Source organism: Lygodium microphyllum, chromosome 9 (genome assembly GCF_053477565.2).
Source record: "Lygodium microphyllum isolate KBCC chromosome 9, Lygodium_microphyllum_v1.1.10, whole genome shotgun sequence".
In the NCBI taxonomy this organism is placed as follows: Eukaryota; Viridiplantae; Streptophyta; class Polypodiopsida; order Schizaeales; family Lygodiaceae; genus Lygodium; species Lygodium microphyllum.
In genome coordinates, this window is record NC_141143.1 from 159,964,472 (window position 1) to 159,972,334 (window position 7,863).

Here is a 7,863-nt window from a genome sequence, read left to right on the forward strand (position 1 = left end):
ATGGATAGATGGAGAAGGGCATGACGGAGAAGGAAAAAAGACTCGATCTTCGATAAAAGAACAATAGGTAAATATATGGATAGATGGAGAAGGGCATGGCGAAGAAGGAGAAAAGACTCGATCTTTGATAAAAGAACAATAGGTAAATATAGGAATTTGAGAAAAACCCTGAGGTTGGAAAAGAAGAGGTAAGATTGCTGCTGAATTGGTTTGATAAAGGGAAAGATAAGTATCATAGTGATGAGCCATTTGTTGATAGTACAATATGGTAGGAACAGAGGCACCCAAGATAGATCTTCTCTGGTAGGCATAAAAAAAGGTTGAATCAAATGGATGGTTTTTGGAAAGATAAGCTAGGAGATCCACCCTCAGTTGGTTAGTGCTCTGCACATAAGTAGAAGCTGTATTCTGACATTGATTCACGACCACAGAATCAATCATTGAGTGCCATGAATTGTCAGGGCAAGTAGTCACTTTTGAAGAATAACACTGGAACATGTCTTCTATCTGCAACTCCAAATAGTTGACATACAAGACAGCTTGCAAAACCACATCCCCCACATACCAGGCCATATCTACATCATCTGAAATCAACAGATCACCTCGTAGATACATGTAAGACAGCAACATGGTATCCATTGTCACAGAATCTTCAAAAACCATACGGACTACTTCTGTCAGAAAATCAGAAGACCAAGTCCCACTCCAACCATCCTCTGGAAGAGGAAAATCCATCGTTGAAAGCTTCATATAGAAGGCCAACTTCTGCAACTGATAGTGGACAAAGAAAGAATGGTCGGAGGAACATACTCCTAAAAGTGCTCAAATGTAGACCATAACAAATCCATCCTGGACTGCAATCTTTCCACTTTATCTTGAAACAAGGGACACAATGTGGCCTGTCTCTGGAGAACTGCCAAGTCCTGCTGAGAGATAGAAGGAATAATAGGAACATTGGGGCTTGGAGGAACAGACCGTGACTGTGCCAGTTGGTCTTGCAACTGCTTAATCTGGGAAGCTTGTGATTCCACTGTATTATGAGCAGTCTGCAAAGCTTACAATTTTGCATCTAAAAGAGTATGAAACTCTTGAGCTTCTTTGGACATTCTCTCTTTCTCCTCCGAGACTCTAGTGACCTTTGACTGAGCTTCTGCTAACTGAATCTTCAAAGAAGATATTTCTTCTCTCTGGATCTCAATCATTTGTGTTTGCTACTCCATCTACTTAAACAGATCAGCAAGTGTGCCTTTAGCAAAGGCTAACTCTATAGTTGCCTTATGCAACTAGTCTTTGGACTACATCAATTCTTCATAGAAAGAAACATATAGCTGTTGAATACAAGTTGTCACTAAAAGTTCAATCGAACTCTGGATGTCATTACAAAGGAATGGAATAGCATCTCTTGACAATAAACTGTTCAGTGAAGGGATTGATATTTCCAAAGAACCCTCTCTATGTTCCCGGAATAAATTGTTGCATGTAAGGTAGATAGGGAGGTCACTGCCAGATATAGCAGGAATTGTGACTGAAGGAAGGACTGAAGGAGTTTTATCTGCCACATGCTTCAAGCGCTTCTACTGAATGACCAATGGAGGAGGGGAATCAAGATCCTCTTTGTCAATAGGTTCTGACTCTTTTGAAGGTGGAGGGGGAGGCACTGGATCAGATGGAGGAGGTGGTAGCACACCCTTCTTAAGGCCTAAGAATGTCAAGAAAGCATATAAGTAGGAACCATAAGTGACATTTTGTAACATTCCCTCTGGTTACTTTGACAAAATGTTGGTCCATCTTTGTAAGTAGGTAAGTACTCCAATCAATGGCCACCCCTTTTAACACCATCCTAGAAGCTGTGAAGAGTTCTTTGGATAAATAATGGGATGGTGTTTTGGCAGGCATAAACCTGTCTTGGAGGAACTGGCATACTAACTTTCAAAGAGGATCAGTGATCATGGAAAAAGATACTCTTGAAGTGTTTATCACTTTCTTGACATCCAAAATCTCTTTGGTTTGCTTCTGTAACAGCTTGAAAATCTCATCATTGGAGAATAATTGTCTGGCTGTAACAAAGGGCTCTCCTTATCCATACAACTTCAACACTACTTTGTTGGGTCCTCTGCCTAGGGTTAGGGTTCCTTTGAACCAGTCCGTCCTGGCTCTTGCTTCAAAAGGCCAAGGTCTTTCCAACAACAGAGGGTATGAGGTCCCATAAGAATTTGGTTTGACCATCAAATATGTCAGTCAATAGTCTCTTCCTGCAAGGGTTGTTTTGATGTATGGGAGGATGCCCAACGGTTTAATTCTGCTTTGGTCCACCAATCTGATAAGCCACTGTGTAGATTAAATTCCTTGCAACCCTAAGTCCTTCATTGTCACATCTATCATTATGTTTACTGATGAGCCTCTGTTGAGAGTGGAAAAAGACTGAATTTTTGACTGAATTTTGTTATTTTTGAGGTCTGAATGATTGATTTTTGATGGATTTAGAGTGATGTATGGTTGTTAAAGGAAGTATTTGAGAGTGTTTTGGATGATATTGATTATGTTTTGGAAATCCATGATGATTCTCAGTGGAGATATGAAGCTCTACGATGTTCTGATTGGTTCTGTATACCTTCTGTATAGCTTCTGTTTTGTTCTGATTGTCTTCTGTATGAAGCATGGATTGATGATTGATGAAGATTGAGATCTTTTGAAAGTTTATTGAATAGTTTTTGATAATATGGAATGGTTTGATTATGAGTTATGAGGTTTTAATGACCTTCTGTAGACCTTCTGTAGACTCTCTGTCTCTGCTCTGTCTCTGTACTGTAACTGTACTGTAGCTGTTCTGGTACTGTACTGTAACTATTCTGTAGACCTTCTGTAAGTGTTCTGTAGAATGTATGTGTGACTTTGAGAAAGTTTTCTAACCTTTGGAAAGGATGAATCTAAGTTCAAAAGAGCTAAAACAAGTGGAAGAAATAGTTGCTGAAGATTGAAGAGAAGACTAAGTGACAGTGACAGTAGTGAGCTGTGAAAAGACGCTGTAGTGGCTGTGGTGCCTCTTCATATCAGACATACCTCTTGGGAGGTGAATCCACGACCTAAAAAGGATTATTGAGGGTTATTATGATAGTATTTTAGTGATGATATGATGTACTATTGATGGAGAGAGAGAGAGAGAGAGAGAGAGAGAGAGAGAGAGAGTCAGAGATAGTCAATTCTATAAAAACAGTGTAGCTGTATATGAGAGATTGAGAGAGAGAACTATGAAGACATTGAAGATGAATAATATGTGATTGATTTCCATTCAAAGTTGGCTAATTCCTTTGTGTTCTTTGTTATATTGAGAGATTATATAAAGACGTTGAAAATTATGGTTTATTCTATCAAATCCATGGAAGATATCTACTATGATGCTGCGTGAAGAATTGTTGTTTTCTTTGTTTTGATGATCAAAAGAATGAAATAAAAGCTTGTTGATGTTACAAGATAGATTTTCTTGCAAGATAATTCCCTTTTCCTTGGTGTTCCTCTTGGGGCTCCATGTTTTTGGTGCGCAGTCGGGGAAACTTGCCATCAACAAGCATTAGAAGAGGCTGAAAATGAAGGAAATGGCATTGCCAAGAAGAGGAGAATTCAATGGATGCTTGTAAAGTTCCTTCTTCCACTAAAGAGTTGGAATTTCTCATAATCAAAGCCACTTTCCACAAGAAGTTCATCCCACAATGGCGGAAACATATCACCATCATGATGCATGCTCTATGTGGTGGACTGTTTCCTCTTCCTGTTGACGCAGCATAAACTTGCATCTTGGTGGCAAACTATTTGGGAACAAACTGAAGAGCAGAAACAGAGAGAATGACCATCCATGGAAGATTTGGCATTCATTGAGAAGTTTTCAGACATCATCAAGTGGGAGATTGTGAAGAAGCTTTAGGAGTCTTGGTTTGTAGAGGTTCACGAAGACAAGAAGGAAAAAAGTTGGAATTTGTTCGTGGATGCTCAACAGCAAGATACATGGGATGCTTGGTGCACTGACAATCTTCTGTTTGCCCAATTAGCAACCCACTAGAAGTTGGTAGACAGAGTGTTTTTCACAACATACACTGTTGAAACCCTCAGAAGCTGGCATTATTATAATGACGCAACAACAATCCTAAGAAGAATGAGTTTTGATACTTTCAGAACAGAATATCTTCCCCTCTGTAGTGGTTTGAAAGCTAAATTCAGAGATATTGAAAAGAAGGAAGTAGAGGAGATGTTGGCCAGAGAATCTATTAGAGACTCAAGCCCTCTCTAATACTATCCTGTTGAGTCCAGACCAACTAGTTGAAGCCAACCCCCTGATGAATGACGCAATAAAGAGGCAAGTGTTAGAACGAGTCCAGAGGTACATGAGAAGAGAGAAGGCAAAAATCAAAGCTGAGAATGAGCTCGTAGCAGAAGCCTCCTTTGACGCCCTAAAAGTACTCTTTAGAGAAGTCCCCATGGCTACTCAAGGTCCCCTTCCTAGTCAGATCTGTCCTGAAAATATTGATGACAGGCTAGCAAATGTGGTCCCATTGCTAGTTTTTAAGGGAGAGTACAATGAAGACCCTGATCTTCATGTAGCAGAATTCATGGTAGCATGTGTGGCTAACAATGCCAGAACCCCTAAGCATTGGTTAGCAATATTCCCTGCCACTTTCAAGGGCGTGGCGTTTCAATGGTATGAGAGACAAGTAGCATGAACTTTTGGCACATGGGATGACCTGAAGTTGGCCTTCCTCACTAAATTCAAGCGTGAAGGTTTTGAAGAGCAGATGCGAGAGGAGTTCATGAACCTAAGTCACTTCTCTGGAGAAAGAGTAGAAGCTTATGTCTCGCGAATGGAATCCATCCTGAAGAGATGGACTAACCATCATTTGGACGAAGGCTTCCAGAAAGGAGTGTTTCGCAGGGGCCTACAATCAGAGGTTCGCAAGTTCGTAGAATTGAGAAGACCAGTCAATCTGCAAACTGCAGTGGAAGGTGCAAGATTGTATGACGAAGTTGAAGCAAGGCTGTCAATGACTCCAGGAAGAGGAGTCTTACCTCCTCCCATGCCTGGAATGGTATACCCACCAAATGCAGTCCCAAGGATAGTTCCCTACCCCTATCCCCAGATGCAAACAATGCCGTAGTATAATGCACCTAATCCAGTGTGGTCGTCGCAGACGACAGTGCCTCAAATGATGGTTCAACCACAGCAACAGTGGCCTCAAATAGTTCCTCCAATGGCGACTCAACAATAGTGGAACCCTACCAATTGGAATCAACAACCCCAAGTCACAACAGGAGCTCTGAATCAAAGCCAGAACAGAGGACCTTCTAGATCGACCCAACCAGTGTATGCAGTAATTACAGACGCTTCCCAAAACCCTACTACAAGCACTTCAGGAGGTGAAAATCTGAAGGACTACTTATCCAACTCAGTTGCAAGTATCAAGAAAGAGCTTCTGGATGTGATTACAGAGCAGCTACAGACGCTGAAGGTGAATACTATCAATATATCCACTCTTGTGGGAGTTGGAAGAGATGTGATGCGCTCTAATATATGGTGCAGAAAGTGTCATCAAGCGGGACATTTAGCCACTGAATGTACCCAAAAACCAACCATTCCTGGAGCCTTCTATGCCTACTGTTTGCGGAAGAACCATACAGAGGATATTTGCTCTCTGAAAGAGATGCATGAACAAAGATAGAAGGATGAAAATGTAAGATTCAACTTGCTAGAATCCAAAATGACAACACAGGATATTGGACCAAAGCCTAGGGAGTTTGGTCCTAATTTTGGTCCAAGGAGGTTTCCCTCTCAAAGTTACAGAGGACGACAGTCTGGCAGTGGTCAGAGATCAGAGGTGGAATGTTATAGGTGTGGAGAAAAGGGACATATCTCCCCAAATTGTCCAAACCCTAGACGATCTGTGGATTACAAGCCCTTATGCAGTCGATGCAAAGGAGAAGGCCACATTGCAAAGTACTGTCCCAGTCCAGCCCCTGTAAAGGCCAATGCCACCGATAGCCAACAGAAGGTACAAGAGCCTTCTTCCAATCTAGTCGAGTTGGAAGTTGCTGCTGTTACGCGCACCAAGAAGAAGGAACCAGTGGTTTAGAATGGAAATGACTCTCCTGCTAAGACTGTGAAGTTCAACCTGCCAACAGAGGGACAGAGCAGTACAGAACAGAACATTGCAGTACAGAGCACTACAGTGCCACAGAAAGCTACAGAGACAGTCCCAGAGATAGGACCAAAGGCCCAGGAGATGGATGATATAGAAGCACCTCCAGAAACAGAAGAAGTGCCGATGTTGCAATTATTAGAAGAAAAAGGAAAAATAAAAATGGGTATAGCCCCATTTCCCAGCCGGTTGGAGAAGCCTATGGATCCTATCAAAGATTATGACTTGGTCAAATACCTAGATACTTTTAAACCAAACGTAACATTCCAACAATTACTGATGTTGTCTCCCAGCTGTTGCCGAAAGAAATTCAAAAGCATATTGACAAGAAGACGTGGATTAAGGATCGCTCCTTCAACAGCGACCAAGACCAATAAGGCCCCAGAGCCTGTAAAGGAAGTAGATGTGGCTAATACCTTCCTAGATCCTGGAACCCCAGAGATTAGTGTATGGATAGAAGGATGCTTCATTTTAGATGCATTGATTGATGGAGGCTCATCAGTAAACATAATGACAGATGTCACAATGAAGGATTTAGGGTTGCAAGGAATTCAACCTACACAGTGGCTTATCAGATTAGCAGACCAAAGCAGAGTAAATGACCTTTGCAGGAAGAGACTATTGGTGGCTGACATATTTGGTGGTCAAACCAAATTCTTATGGGACCTCATACCCTCTGCTGTTGGAAAGACCTTGGCTTTTTGAAGCAAGAGCTAGGACGGATTGGTTCAAAGGAACCCTAACCCTAGGCAGAGGACCCAACAAAGCGGTGTTAAAGTTGTATGGATCACAAAAAGGCAATGGATCCACATCCATTGAAGTCATAACTGACTCCTCTAACGAGGTAACAGATGGTACATCAGGAGATGAAGAGGCTATTAAGCAAATCTTTCCTAAGAAAACAGAGGCACAGTCCCTAATAGTGGGCACTGTAAGCCAACTGCCAGGGGATGTAAAATCCTTGTCCATGAGTGAATACCTCCTGCCTCAACTAGAATTAACTTCTGAAATTACATCTGACAGTGAAATAGAAGCATGGATGTACTGTTCTCCCTATTACATGACAGTCACAGAGACAGAGCAGAGATAGTACAGAGACAGTACAGTTATAGTACAGAGATAGTAGTCATAATTCGAAGATGAAGAAGGATCATTTCCCTATCCCTTTTACAGACCAACTGTTGGACACAGTGGCAAGCCATGAGCTTTATTCCCTCTTGGATGGATTCAGTGGATATAATCAAGTCCAAATCGCAGAAGAGGACCAATCCAAAACAACCTTCACCACAGAATGGGGGATCTATGCCTACAGAGTGCATTCGGGCTCTGTAATGCTCCTGCCACCTTCCAACGAGTAATGATGGCTGCTTTCCAGAATCATTTGCATGATTTCATTGAGGTGTATCTTGATGACTTTTGTGTCTATAGTTTGATCCGTGAGCATTAGGGACACCTAAAGCAATGTTTTGATAGATGCCGAGAGTATAGGATCTCTCTCAACCCCGACAAATGTGTCTTTGGCGTCTCCTTAGGAGTTCTGTTGGGCTATATTGTCTCTGCACAAGGGATTGCCAACAGACCCGGCAAAGATTGAAAAGATTGTCGCTTTAACAGCACCAACAAACCTCAAGCAATTAAGAGTATTTCTTGGCCATGTGGGCTACTACAGAAGATTTATTGC